At 38.8% G+C, this 15,702-nt stretch overlaps 1 protein-coding gene across 9 annotated transcripts in view; it reads right to left on the bottom strand.

Moving 5' to 3' along the window:
• Zfp946 (zinc finger protein 946) overlaps window positions 1-10,189 on the bottom strand; it is a 32,508-nt gene extending 22,319 nt beyond the window's left edge. For 4 of the 9 annotated variants that reach the window (NM_001331195.1, NM_001331198.1, NM_001331196.1 and 1 more), the window contains exons 1-2: window positions 9,942-10,169; window positions 5,806-5,890 (exon numbers count right to left, since the gene is read on the bottom strand). The gene's annotated coding sequence lies outside the window, so the exon portion shown is untranslated. Of the gene's footprint in view, window positions 1-5,805; window positions 5,891-9,941 lie in introns of all 9 variants that reach the window. The other 5 variants (XM_030250109.1, XM_017317693.2, XM_017317692.2 and 2 more) reach the window with 5 other exon arrangements.
• Window positions 10,190-15,702: the final 5,513 nt, after the last annotated feature.

The following is a 15,702-nucleotide window of genomic DNA, read 5'->3' as shown; positions in this document are numbered from 1 at the left end:
TTAGGTTCTCACAGGTGCCCTCTTGATACCAGGCTCCCTGATGCTGCTCCAGAGAGTTAACAGTTCACACGTTCACCCTTCCAATCACAGATGGGAAATTCTTTCACCTGCTCAATGCATTTGTCTCCACATTTGCTCGATAAACACACCAATTTTATTTTACAAGAAACATAATGAAATGATACGTGCTGATGAACTATACTTGACACTAAGGACCCCTGTTACAGCAGGTCAGTGAGCAGCTCACGTATCTTGTGATTCATTCTGAAACCAATCTTCCAGCTGGAATCTCCATTCTACAGTTCTTTAGTAATAAACAAAATTCTCAACTAATATGCACAAAGATTCCTTCTCCGCCTGGTCAGTCTACATACTCAAGATTGTCTAGAAACTAATCTTTTCGACAAAGCAACAGAAAGAAGTGAGGAACAGAGTCAGCGGGGCTCAAACTTCCTGCAGTCATCATGCATATGAGCATGCAGCTTCATCAACAATAAAACAAGCAAAGAATCCGTATACCTTTCAATTATCACAGCTAGCTTTGTATGTAATTACTTCTTCCTATACATCCCTGAACTGATAAGCAAATACTCACTAATCAACATGTATTTAACAGTTACAATAAATCAAAACAGAAATTCCATACATGACATGTGAACAGTGCCAGAAGGGTAAAACGTTCTCATACAAACATGGGAATGCAATTGGAAAGGAGGTTTCTGTTTTTCTACATATGTTAAGAATTTTGTTTCTGAACAAAGTAATCCTAATTAAATGTGGAATTTTGATAAAGCTCAGAACATTCAAGACCTTCAAAAGATTAAACTGAGACTTCAAAATCAATTAAAATTATTACAGTGGAAACTATTATAAAACAAAAGAAATCAATGGGAAGACAAAACAGACAATTTAATAGTCTGTAGAGATACAAAACAATCCTTATCAAGGTCCTACTGTCATTATATCAGAAAACAGAGAAACTGACCACAAATGGAAAAGAATATAAAAGAACTACTGAAGCTTACAAAGTTAAAATATCAGGTAACAAACCTTGCAGCAAAAATGCTTAAATGAAGGTAATAAATTTAGCTATTATTCATATGGATACAAGAAAATGATACTAATGGAATAAGGACATCATCATACACATGCACAGTCAAATAAATTATGTTTTTACTACGATTAATTATTATACAGGAAGTCAGTAATGTGTGTAATAGGCTAATCATGAGATGATGTACAGTAGAATATTCTAGAACCATTTATATATAAACATAATAGGGCAAAATCAATCTCGTGTCCCATTTGGCCTCATTGCTTTTAAACATTTTTATTGTATTTTTATTTTAGCTTATATGTAGTAGTATTTTTGCACCGTGTACGTGTGTGTGCTCAGTGTTTGTGCATGATGCCTGCTGAAGTCCAAAGATATATTTGTATCACGTGATATAATTGCCTTTAACAGTTACTGTAAATTTCTATGATTTCTTATTGAAGAATATTAGGGTAAGGATGAGACAGCAGATGACACTTATCACTAACATCATACCCAATTGATTTTGTGAGACCCCGACTTAGAGCGTTTCTCCCTGGAAGGTAAAGTCCCTGGATGTTCCCCAAGCTTGTTTTCCCTGATCTTTAAAAATACAGCTAGAAAGAAGCTCTTTGTTCTCTATAGCTAGCAAAAAGCCTTTTTGTTTCTATACTGTACAACCAGAGATGCCTGCCTTCCTTTGCCGAGGACACGGAGATAAAAATTCAGAAAGAACTCACTCCCCACTCCTGCCTTGTAAATTTTACCAAGGACACCCGGAAGAGAAGAACTCTTCCCAACTCCTCCCAACTCCTCCCAACTCTCCTCCCAACTCCTCAGCTAGCTGTTAAAAGCCCCCTACTGTCACCACTCAGGGTCGAACTCCCCTTCCCTGCACTGCAGAGGAACTTCGTCCTCAGCTTGCTGATAATAAAACCTCTTGCAGTTTGCATCAGGTGTGGTTTTCTCTCGGGACACTGGGGTGCTGGCCAGCTCATCCCAGGACTTGAGCGGAGGCCCAGCTTTGGGGATCTTACAATCTTATCCAGTCATAAGCCAGAGGCACTCTGTATTTTATCCCCATCATTTCTCAATTCTTCCACAGCAAATTACATTTTCCATAACTTTCTATAATAGGTTCAAATTTCTTAAATGACCAAATGCAAGCAAAAGTCAAGAAAATTTTAAAGATCAAGACAAATAAAAAAAATTAAATCTCTAGAAACTAAATGCAACTATATATGAGGAATTTAGAACACACAATTATTTTAGCAAGAAGAAACAAGTAAAAACAGAAAATTCATAGTATCAAAAAAAAAATACTACAAAGGCATCAGACTGTAGCTCTGAAAACTAAAATATGAGAAAACAGGAAAGAAATCCTCAACCGTGAGGAAGAAAAAAGACATCACTCAAAAGCTCCACTAACATACACAGTAGAAACAAGATGACACAGGAATGGGGAACTCCTTGTTTGTAAAGTAACAAAAGGGGAAGGACCTAATGAGCAGCAATAGAAATGGGATCCCTCTGAAGGTGGTTCCATGCAGTCAGTGAAAGTCACAGCAGCAACAGGGAATTTGACAGCAGTGTAGAGATGAAGGTGAAAAAACTCCCAGTACACTTTCCTTAGAGTATGGTACAATTTTCAGGACCTCAGGAGCTCAACTGCAAATCACTGCACTGGAGTGAGTGTGACAGTGAGAATGTCACTCAATGTGCTTGGTTTCCATGCATTTTACATATAAACAACATGGAAGAGTTTGTTGGGTGTGACATAGGACACAGGGCCCTTAACCCAACTTACTGTACTTCAGTAGCAGATACTGAGTCCTATTTCCTAAACATGAACTATTTAGAGCAGGAACATGTCCTTCCTACATGACATCTGACTAATCATAGAAGATGCTTGAAATCTTGGAGCCTGTGGTTATACCTTAGAATAAGAAAACTGTAGCATTTGACACAATTCACTTTGCTTCCATAGCAGACTTCATTGTCCATGGGATGCTAGATAACACCTATGTTGCAGGAAATATTAAAAAAGCACCATCCCACACTATGGCCGGCTACTCTCTGGCCCGAGCAGTCTTGCCACCTCCATGGCTAGCCCCATGCACTGACATGACAGCCCATCTTGTGGTTCTCTTGCTGCGGAGTCTGCTCAACATTCCTAGCCATCCACCCCCTGTGGCTAGCTGACACAAATCCCAATAACCAGGTAAAAATCAAAATTCTAAAGGCTTGTAATTTATCAGTTGTATTTATATCAGTAAATTCTCACCTCACAAAACATCTATACAACAAACTCAGAGCCAATTGATATAAACTGCCCACCTAGATAAGACAAACTGTCCTGTAATTATCCACCCCTTTTAAGATATTCATAGCTACCTGTGGCTATTTAAAGTCACATGCAGACTGGATCATCTTTCTCTTCCTCCATCTTCTCCCCTGTCTCTCCTCTCTCTCCCCTCTCTAAAACTCCCAGCCCACCTTCTTTATTCACTGGCCATTGATTGGTCCCATGAAATTTTTATTCATTAGGGGAAGGTTCTGCCACACACCTATTTTCTGTATTATATACCCTTCCACAATTAGGGTGGATCCTCAAAAAGGTTACTGCTATGTACCTAACTTCATCAACAGTATGAAAAATCTTCTTTTCCCACATCACAAAGGGCATGGGACGCTCTGCACAATGGGGTCCATGTTCACAAACATTATTTGTCACAGACAGGGATCATTCATAACTCTTCCAATGTTGACATGAGGTGTCAGCTATCCTGTCACAAATCCAGGCTCCATGTCTACTCTCACATTAGGAGTGATACCTCTATGTTCGTTCTTGTATTATGTTGAATACTTTTTCAGTACCTCCAGATAGTTCATAGTTTATTTATTTATTTATTTATTTATTTATTTATTTATTTATTTAAGTAAGGTTTATTTATTTTAAATTTGTTTGGAGGGGTATTTTAGCCTGCATGTAGGTCTGTGTGCTTCATGGATGCAGAGCCTACAACAGCCATAAGAGGACAACAGATACTTTGGAACTTGAGTTTTGGAATATTGTAAACTGAATCTGGAAACTGCAAAAACAAAACAAACAAACAAACAAAAAAGTGCCCTTTACTGCTGAGCTACACCATGTGCCTTTAACTGTCCCTTACCACCTACTGTGAAGATATAGCACAATAAACAATGAGACTAAATTCACAGACCACCCAGCACTTTCTAACATTATCTGGGTGAGTGCCAGATCAGGAAAGACACAGAAGTAGGGTGACAAAGATGCATTGACAACTATGGCAACAGGAGGTACTTATAGGCAAAGACCTTTGTCCATAATTGTGTACCTGACATATAAGCATGGAAGCATCAGTCTGCCTTAGAATTTAAAAGATATTCATCAGGTAAATAGAAATTAATGAAATAGACTCAAAGACAATAGAATGTGTCAACATATCAACTTGTTCCTATGCAGAGATTAAAGTACAGACAAAACAATGTTCAACTAATGAAACTAAGAGTGACTCTCTGTGTCACAGAACTAAAGCTAAAAAGGGGACACTGCAATGTATGACAATGATGGCAGTGTTACCTTATTCAGAGATGAAGAAAGTCATACACAAATAAATCAGAATTCAAGAGTTCTTAGAAATAACTGAATAAATCAACCACCTGCAGGAAGTTTCCTCTAACAGTGTCTGAGGACAGGACATATTAACATGAAACTTTCCTTTTCTTAGACAAACATTACACTAATATCAAAGGGAGAATATTGCCTAATACACAAAGAAGAAGAACACTAAAAAGTCATCATACAAGGCTGGCTTTCCCTGGATACCCAAGGCAAGAGAGCCCAGAGAAATACACGCAAAGAAAAATCACAGATCAGTTCCCAGGATCTACAGACACAGAAACTGGCTGTAAATTTCATGGAAATGGACAAAAAGCTGAGTTCACACCAATTCAAGACTTCAACGTCTTAACGTTTATAAACTAATCAGTGTAAGACACCAATGATGCAGAAACTGTGAGTGATATGTCAATAGATACACGAAAGCCCTATGCAAAAAAAAAAAAAAAGACTTTCCTCAGTACAAAAGCTCTCAACATGTGAGGACAGCAGGAACTTACTTCAGCATAATAAAGGCAAAGAGACACAAAACTAAAGCAAACAGTACAAAACAAGGAAATTGTAGAGGGAGAAGAGAGAAAAGCCAACAATAAGGTCTTAGAAGGGAATCTATTACTGACATTAGCTACATGTTGAAATGTCTCAGTTCACACCCATAGCCTGATGCTGCTTCAGGTTCAAGTCAATGAAACTTTATTTTTCATGGGCAACAGTCATTTCAGAGTCTCAAAATAAGCAAATACTGAGAACAGCTGATCGCTTATTGTACAGCCTAAACTGGAAATCAATATTACTACACATAATATTATTCTCAGTGAAATCCTCTAGAATTATTAATTAAAGAGAAACTGGTGGGGCTGGAGAGATGGCACAGCAGATAAGAGCACTGACTGCTCTTCCAGAGGTCCTGAGTTCAATTTCTGAGAACTGAATGTAGCTCATAACCATTTGTAATGGGATCCGACGTCCTCTCCTGGTGTGTCTGAAAACAGCTACTGTGTACTCATATAAATAAAAATAAATTAATCTTTATAAAAGAGAGAAACTGACAAATAGAATTTCATGTCCTATCCTCTTTCTACTGTCACTTGAGACCCACTGCACCCCTTGCTCAATCTCTCTAACATACCTGGATCCTTTGTTGTAGTCACCATCCAGTGTTCTGAGTTCTGATTCATGGGTAAACAGATTAGGATGAGCAGTGGGAGACAGACCTGCATATGGGAAAGAAATTCTTCAGAAAGTACCTGGAACTTTTCAACGAACAAAAATGAAAGATGCTCACACTTGCCTAAAGGATAAACATGAAAGAACATGACAAATGTCTCTTTTGCGCAGAGGATTTCATTTTATTCTACGAGATGAGACTCATACACAGAGTTCACACACGTGTAGAGTAGTTTTCCCAAGAAACCTGAGGAGGAGCAAAGAAGACTGCAAGAAAACTATTCTGACCTACACAATTCATACTGCTGCACTTCTCTATAAGAAGGTTTCTGGGGAGAAAAAAAAAAGCCCTGACTGCAGGGTCTAGGCATTCCCACTCCTGGAAGAAGTCTACAGTCACAGAACTCAATGTCAACAAACCAGGAAACAAATGTTTGGCCACGCATGCATGAGCACAGTGCTTTTCTTCAGTTAAAGACATTTTTCTAATGTATATGAGCAAACATAATTATTGAAAAAGTGTTTTCTCATTTTGTTCCAATTTATACTGAGTTTACTAGCTATAAAAAAAAATAGCTTGGCCAAATATCATCCTCTCACAGCATGGCCAAGAACTTGTTAGGCCTCAAAGAAAGGCAGGATAAATGGCTTACTCAGGCCCATCAATATATCTGATAGGTTATTTCTCTGCCAGTGAAATGAGCCAATTCAAATCAGAAAAAATATATTAATTGCAGGTTTATTGGGAAGAGGCTCTGGGGGTAGCTCACTGGCCCCTGGGATTGAGGCCAGGGGAGTCACCATAGGGGGAGGGGAGAGAAACAGTGAATGAGCCAGCATGCAGAGAGAAGAGCAAGACAGAGAGTGAGGAAGGGGAGAGAATGAGAGAAGGGTGCAACAGAACATGCAAAATATCTGGGCTAAATAGGGAAGAGCCTCTTGGAGGCAGGTCAGCCCAGCCTCTGGGCTGGAAAGTTCAGAGTTGGGACAGGGTATACCAGGTAGGGATTGAGGGGTGCTGGGGGTGGGGGAGGGGAATCTGGAGACCAAGTCTGCTTTGATATGTAAAATATACACCGCAGCTCATTGTCCCAGGGCCCAAAAGGAAACAGTATTAAAGGGACATCTTTGCCTAGGTGCTTTCTTGCCTCCTGCTCTCTTCTCACTTCTTTTCCTTTCCCCAACTCCCAGCCTCACTGCTCTCACGGCCAGGCTCACTCTGGACCCTTCCTTTCCGATTCAATCAAATCTGCAATGGTTCCTGATATTACTAATAGCTATGAAGCTCCCTTGGGGATGCCAATTTCTCAGGCCAAAGTACACTCTCTTGCACAGGCAAATGGTGGATAAAGGGAGGTAAAAATACACGTATGAATTTGAATTAGAGCTTTGCAACTGCTGTAGCGAAGGCAACCCCGTGTACAAACTACACATAGTTTAAAAAAAAATGCTCTAAGAGATAATGTTGAAAACTACTGTACCAACCAGAATATAGATGAAAAGTTCAAGATAAACCCAGGTTCATAGGATATCAGAGGGAAGCATCCTTAAGAGCAGCTGCAGAAAACACACACCTGCTCCAAGCCCACCAGTTTCCCAGCCCCTCACACCTAGGAGGTTCAGGGCTGAGGTTCCTGCTCCTGCTGGGCTAACTGCTGACTCTCCCAGCCAGCATCAAGGAAACTGCATGTTAGAATAGTTTTAGGGTTTCCAAACAAACCGGAGGCTTGGGTAAAAGGCCCGTGGTTAGGAACCACGTGGCTCCTCCAGGTAGTAAAGGCAAGGTGGCTTTTCCTTTCACTCTGGCCTGGATCTTTGGAGCAGCCCTAACCCCCTTTCAGACCAGGAGCTTTCTCGTCCTTAATTACCTTTTTAAGAGTCTATCCCATTACTTTCTTTTCCTCTTCACTCTCCTGGTCCTAATACTATCGAGGCCTCCTGAAGAGGTCTCTTCCACTCAGATTCAGACAGCTTGCCTTACAGCTGCAGCTGCCAGGCTGGCTTTGGACCTACTCTGCACAGCCTCCCCACATGATTTCTGACAGCCTAGACCTGAACTAGTAGGACACTGCACCCAGATATCTGAACCTCATAGTAAAGTCTCAAGAAATCAAGTCTCTCAGCCCATTCAACCCTACTGCTGAATTCATCCTGGGCTTTCATCACTAGATAGTGATACTGTGGTAGTGCTAAGTCAGGAACGATTTTGTCTTCTGGGAATCACGTAAAGGGAGCTCTACTATGGGAAACAGAAAGTCCTTTTTGAAAACTCAGTGGTTTATGGAGAAGCTGGTGGCTATCTAAGATGCAGAAATAAGCAGTGTTATTTGGCTCTGTCTTAAAGAATTCAGTTGTACAGTGCTCACAAACAAATAGAAAGTGAACAACTCTATTGTACTAAAAAATGGGTTAAGATGGAAGTAAGAAAGAAACTAAACCTAGACAACAAGAAATAATCTTACTCAGGGCTGAAATCAATTATATAGAAATATAGAAACAATACAACTAATCAATGAAACAAAGAGTTTGTTCTTTGACAAAATCAACAAGATCAACAAACCCTTATCCAAACTAACTATAAGGGTGAGAGAAAAGATCTAAATTAACAAAATCAGAAACAAAAATGTGGCATAACAACAGACCCAGAGGAAAACCAGAGAATCATAAAGCACATTTAAAATGTCTACTCCACATAATTGATAAAAATCTAAAAGAAATGGATAATTTAAGTAATAGCTTCCATATTCTAAAGTGAAATCAACATCAGATAAACAAATAGACCAATTTAACCCCTCGTAAAACAGATGCAGTCCTTAAAAGTCTCACAACAACAATCTTTTGATTTTTGTGCATTAATTTGGTCTTCAGTTATTTTGGGGAAAGTTTTCTCTCAGTTGTAGAAGTTCCCTGGTGGAATTTTTTGGGTCACCTATATATACTGTCATATCATTTACAAATAAGATTTTTACTTTTTCCTCTGTAATCCAATGTTTATTTTCTTTATTTCCTTCAGCGGTCTTCTTGTGCTAGCTAAGAATTCAAGTTTCATATTGAATAGACATCGTGGAGAAAGTGAATGGCCTAGTTTGTTCCTGATTTTATTGCAATTGCTTTGAATTTCTCTTCATTTAATTTGATATTGGCTGTAGGCTTCCTGTAAACGGACCCATTTCTCAATGCTTTACTTACATCCTAAACTGCATACATCTCAGATGAATAATTCATGGGCAATAAAAAGTATGCTTAATAAATGTTAATGTTTACTGCAATAACTGTAGTGCTCCATACGGTCTACTTTCTAGTAACCTCCCCCCAGCCTGAAGCAGGCTAAGCCAGACCTTGAACTTGCTGCCACTAAGGAGATTACCTTGGGTAGAGCCTTCCTACCTAGATCACTCTATTGTTCAGCCACTGCTGCTACCAGCTGGGACGGAGACTATTCCTGCAGCTGGTTCCAGGCTCCAAGGATGAACTGGCGGGAATGGGCCTCCCCCACCCCCACCACACCCCCCCCCCCCTTTATAAGCGCATTTGCCATTAAACATTTGAGCTTTGATCAGGAATCTTGACTTAGCTCCATTTTTCTCTCCACCGCCTAGTTCCCCTCTCTTTTCAGCCCCAGCTTGGCTTCCAGGTGAAATCCGGTTCATGTGAGCCGCGGTCGGCTTCCAACACTTCCTGGTTCAAAAAAAAATCTGTACCGTTTCCTCATATGACAATTATATACAAAGCTCTTGGAGGATACCTATTAACCAGAGCCAAAGGCGTTCTCTTGAATAAGCAATTAGTAAAACGAGGCAGTTAGAAAGCATGAATGAATTTACATTCCAGGAACTGTTACAATAACTAACAGCATATAATAATGCAACTGCTCTACCAGATATTTTATGGGTAATTTTATGACTGAATATTCTGGTAAATGTACGATGAATGAAAAAAATCACGATAAATCCCAGTTCACAGGATCTCAAACTTCCTGACAACCGTAAGATATCCACAACAGAATTGGGAGAGCAGCGTCCAGGGAAACCATCCCCCCCCCCCCCCTTACCCCCACCTCGGCTCCCGCCCGTTTTCCAGCCCCGCAGCGCCTCTGACCTGGGAGGTTCCAGGGCCGCGGGGCTGCGGTGTCCGCCGCTGCACAGCTGACGGCTGACTCTTCCAGGCCCGAGTTTTCCCTAGGTCCAGAAATAACCAGGACAGGAAAACCAGCCCCCGGTTAGAGAACAAGTTGTTCACTTAAGTACCTAAGGGAATGGTGAATTTTCCTATCTGACTTGATCTTTGGAGCTGCTCTCCTAGACCCGCCCACTACGGCCCCGGTTCCGGTCACGTGGTTCCCCCCAAACACTTCAAGCCAGGCGCTTTCTTTTCCGTAATTACTTTCCTAGACCCTCTGGTTTTTTCTTTTTGCTGGCCCCCTCCCCGCCCGACAAGTACCCACGCCCCAGGGAGGTTCCGGCCCCTCCCACTCAGTCTCAAGCAGCCTGCTACAAAGCTCCAGCAGCCAGGCTGCCCTAGACCTGCTCTGCACAGCCTCCGATATGCTTTCACACCAGAACAGGATAAGTAAGGACGCTGCACCCCAATATCTGAGTCCCAATTGAGTTCTGAACCCCTCAGATAAAAGATGGGCAGCCTAACTAAGAAGTTAAGATACAAGCCTTCTGAGCTTTTAAAAACGCTCAGCAAATGGCAACCAATACCCACAATTCTGATTTCTTTCCTTCCATTCCCTACACAAAATACTAAAAGTAAGTAAAAAAGCCTGGCTTCTTCCCAAAGCCAGTCTTAAAACATGTGAAATACAAGAAAGACTAATCATATGAAAATGTGGATAAAAACGTATGGGACAGATAATAATAAGAGGAGAGCTGTGCAAGCTCACGGGGGAGCTGCAGGGGTAAAGGACACTTGGTAGAAACTGCAAGTGGTAGAACAGGGCACTTGGAAAGCATGAATAAAGTTAAACTCCAGGAGCATTGTCCTGGCCACAATAGCAAAGAGACTAGGTAATGCAAATACTTTTCCCGAATATTTCTCTGTAAATAGCATAGCAACCATAATATGAATGAAAACATCAGCATAAGACCCAATTTGTGTAAGTGAAAATATAATGATAGCACAACAGAATCTTGATAGCCAGGAAAAAATAAAATGTGGTGAGTTTGCATTATTTAAAATTTCAAGCACAGGGGATTCATGGTCAGGATCAGGATGGTAAGGAAAATGAACATAGAAATGAATGGATTTTCAAGGGGAAGGACATTTGTGCCTAGCACATCACTTTATCACTCTGGTCTGTAAGATACAGGCTGGAATTTGGATAAAGAATGTGTTGAATATGTAGACTGCTTTTGGTAGAATAGCCATTCTACTTCCTAATTGTCTTCTTCAATTTCCTTTCTTCAAAGACTTGAAGTTGTATCATACAGGTCATATACTGGTTTGGTTAAAGTTAACACCAACATACTCTTTTTTTTTTTTTTTTTTTTTTTTGAGGCTATTGTGAAAGGTGTTGCTTTCCTAATTTTTTCCCTTAGTCCCTTTGTCATTTGTATATAGGAAACCTATTGATTTAATAGCTTTAATTTTGTATTCAGCTACTTTGGGGAAAGTGTGTTTGAGTTATAGAGTTGCCTGGTGGAAATTCTTGGGTCACAAGTATACTATAATATCATTTGCAAATAAGGGTATTTGACTTCTTCCTTTTCAATCTACTGTGTATCTTTTTGTATCTCTCTCAGTAGTCTTAACTGCTTTAGCTAAGACTTCAATTATTTTATTAAATAGATATGGAAAGTGTGGATATTCTTGGCTTGTTCCTGATTTTAGTGGAAGTGCTTTGAGTTTCTCTTCATTTAACTTAATCCTGGTTCCAGGATTAAGGCAGACTGTAACCTGCCTTCATTATGTTTAGATGTGTCTCATATCTTTTATCTCTACAGGACTTTTATGGAGAAGGGATATTCAATTTTGTCAAAGACCTTTTTTGCATGGAATGAGATGATCATGTCTTTTTGCAATATTGTATAGTGGTTTATATTTGTTGATTTTTGTACATTGAACTACCCCTTCAAAGCCTATTTGATCATGTTTGGTGATATTTTTGATGTGATCTTGGAATCTCTCTGCAAGTATTTTATGAGTATTTTTGCATGTATGTTCAAATGAACGAGCATTTGTGCCTGACACATCACTTTATCACTCTTGTCTTTAACATACAGGCTGACAAATGTTGTCAAGTCTATCAGCAACAAATCAAATATTCTTGCACCAGTGAGAGATGCTGTTTTTCAATTTCAGCAGTATTGTTTATTGCAAATGAATGTGTTCCGTGACATAATCCTTTCCATATCTTCAATTGAAAACAAAAAAACAGAACTGCAGCTTCAAATTCATGGAGATTAAGAGGGTATTCTGGGAAGGCATGAATAAACCAGGGTTTTATATGTTTCTTCTATGAAATCCACGATGCATGGCTTTTATAAAATCTGGAATTGACACTTCCTCAAATGCACAGCTACTTATGAACAGACATTTTTCTACATTTCTGAGCCTTCCATTCAAAGGTCACTATCACTTGTTTCAACATGAATTGTTTAAAGTAAGAAAAGCTCAAATAGCTATGTGTGCTGTTCAGAAAGTAGGACTCTAGTTTGTCGACCTCAGAATTCTAGTCTATATTTACTAAGGATATTCTCTCTGAGACAGAGATTTTCTCATCTCCCAGGTCTATCCTGCTTTTTCCATATCTCTGTGCTAGAACCATGTGAATCTATTTTCCAGCTGTCTTCCCCTAGCACAGAGGCTTAGAAAATACAATATTCATGAACAGTTGGACATACACTAATGTCAGCAGAGCATGGAATGATATTTTTAAAGGCTTGAAAGAAAATAAATGTCAACTGTAGCATTATATCCAGAAAAAAAAAAATGACTGCTAGAAGTGAGAGAATAGGAAGTGTACTTGAATATGGGGGGAAAAATTACACAGGGTTTTCACCCAGGACCCTTCTTAGATAATAATCAGATAAAACATGCACAGAAGAATCGGACACGAATTATCCATGAAGATACATAAAAGAGCACATTTCATGTAAGTAACAAATGAATACCAAAGACATGAAAGAAACCATCATGTATAACACAGGAAAGCACTAACACTCACTGGGAATGGAAAAAAAAAAAAAACATGAACGATAATGTATCAGCCAAAATGCCAACAGTATCTTCTGAATTAAAATCTCAGTAATACAGTAAAATCTCAGTAATAACAGTATTTCCTCCACTAATGTTCAAAAATCACCTAGTGCAAGTCAGAATAAAAGAAACACATTTCAACACAATAAAGAGCATATTGGTCACTCTAAGTTTACAGTCCAGAAAGAAGAAAATGTACAGTACTGAGCTGACACTGTCACAAGACAAAGTGTCATGTTCTTCCCAGTCGTATTTAATATAGTTTTAACCTAGCTATAAAGATTGATGGCGAGGCGTACTGGCTATTTTTCCAAAAGATGGGTTTTAGAGCAACAATCAAATGGCAGTGCATTAAAATTGTCAAAGTTTTAAGTCTAGTTCCAATGGAGTCCATGCTATCTTTTGGCCTCTGTAGTCTCTGCACATGTATGGTGCACAGACATAAATACAAAAGTCCAGACACATGTAACAATAATGGTAAAGTAACAAACTGAAGAAATTTGAGAGAGTCAAAAAAGCAAATAGATACAATAGGAAATTAAGGCACTTAACCATTTCATAGATGGTATGATTGTATTTATAACCTGAAAACACCACCAGAAATCTTTACACTTGACAACAGCATTAGGAACTTGAAGAATAGAGAAGTTAAAAACAAAAAAAAAAAAACAAAAAAACAAAAAACCAACAACAAAAAAACAAAAACAAAAACACTAAACTTCCCAGTTTTCTTGTACCAATGATAAGCATGTTGAAAATAAATTAGGATAAATCTCATAGATTGTAGCTTAAAAGGCTTCCAGCGTCCCTCAAAGTATTCATTAATATGTTCATACTACTTACCCTTGAGAGGATAACAAATTGAACACCCTGATATTCCATCTTCCACTAGGAAGAATGGCTTACACAAAGAAAACAAATTGGTGGATGGAGAGATTGTTCAGTGGGTGAGAGCAGCTACAGTTATCACAGAATACCTGGGTTCAAACACCAGCACCATTAATCTGGCTCACAACCATTGTTATCTACCTTCCTAACAGATATGATGCCTATACATGATATCCATAGGCACTAGACACATGTGGTGCACAGACATACATTATGCCAAAACACCTATTCACAGAAAATGAAAATAACAAAAACAAGAAACAATGAAGCCAAGTCCGATGGGTACAACTTTAACCTCTCCATTCTTGATGCAGCGACAAATGTAACACTGTAATTTGCTGTTAGCCTTGTCTACACAGTGAGTTTCAAACCAGTAACAACTATATATTAAGATATTCCTCAAAATATTTTCAAAAATAATCACATAGCCAAAAACAGAGCTTAGGAAATGGTAAATCAGATCCGTATTGTAACCACTGGTGGGAATACAAACAGGAGAGATCTTTTTGGAGCTTTGAAGAAATCACAAATGCACTGACCGTCTTACTCTCCAAATCTGAAGGATACAAGATTGTTTAAATATGCACAGATATATTAATATAAAGCAACAAATATCTAGACTCTTACAGAAGGAAGACCTCTAGACTTTTTTTTCTGCTTTCTTTAGATTTATGTACTTGATGTTATGTATACAAGTGTTTTCCAGCAGGTAAGTTTGTGCACCTAGTGAATGCAGTACTAACAGCAGCCATAACAGGACAATAGATTCTCTGGAATGTGAGTTATAGAAGGTTGTTAAGTCACCATGTTATATAGAGAACTGATCCTGTAAACTGCAAGATCACCAAGTGCTCTTAAGTGCTGAGCCACCTCTCCAGCTCTTGGTTTATTGTTCCTTAATCACTTTCACAAGAAATTTGGAATATGTGACATGTGCCTAGTCTCCTAGCTCATTTAACTCTGTGTTATAGCTTATGTTATTCCCATGTCACAAAGTAAGCATTCATTATACATGTGTGGGTAACAGATAGTATGTTTACATTATTATAGAATCACTGTTATGTTCATATGCACACATATCATAGGTATATTTGTATTATCTCAGGCAATTTTCTTAACAGTCACTGTAAATTTCTATGATTTCTTATTGAAGAATATTAGGGTAAGTACTGGAGAGCAGGTGCCTCTTATCACTAACTTCTTACCCACCTGATCTTACCTAGTCACAGGCCAGAGGCATTTTGTATTTCTTCCCCACCATTTCAGCAAAATTACTCTTCATTTTTCCCACATTTCTGGTAAAATACTTAGTGTTTTTCACATGGTCAAGTGCAAACAACAATCAAGAGAATTTTCAAAGAACAAGATAAACAAACAAAAAAAACTAAAATAAATCTCTAGAAAACAAATGCAGATATTTCTCAACTCCTTGGGGAACTGAGAAATTACACAGTAAGCTAAAAAGAAGAATAATGATTAAATGAAGTCAAGAAATTAATAAAAAACCCAAAAACAAAAACAGAGTTAGAATAGAACAAAAACATCAGACTGTAGTTCTGAAACATACAATATGAGAAAATAGGGGAGAAATCTGCTACATTGAGGAATGAGAAAGATATCACTCAACAGCTCTACTAACCCTACACATCAGAAACCAAAGGGCACAGGAGTGGAGAATTCATTGTCTTTAAATAAACAAAAGGGGCAGGACCTAATTCTCAGGAATAGAAATGGGATCTCTCCTCTCTTAATGGCTCCATGAGAAGAT

The sequence above is a fragment of the Mus musculus genome, chromosome 17, assembly GCF_000001635.26.
Source record: "Mus musculus strain C57BL/6J chromosome 17, GRCm38.p6 C57BL/6J".
Taxonomy (NCBI): Eukaryota; Metazoa; Chordata; class Mammalia; order Rodentia; family Muridae; genus Mus; species Mus musculus.
Note: the sequence above shows the minus strand (reverse complement) of the source record. Positions and strands in the feature narration are given on the sequence as shown.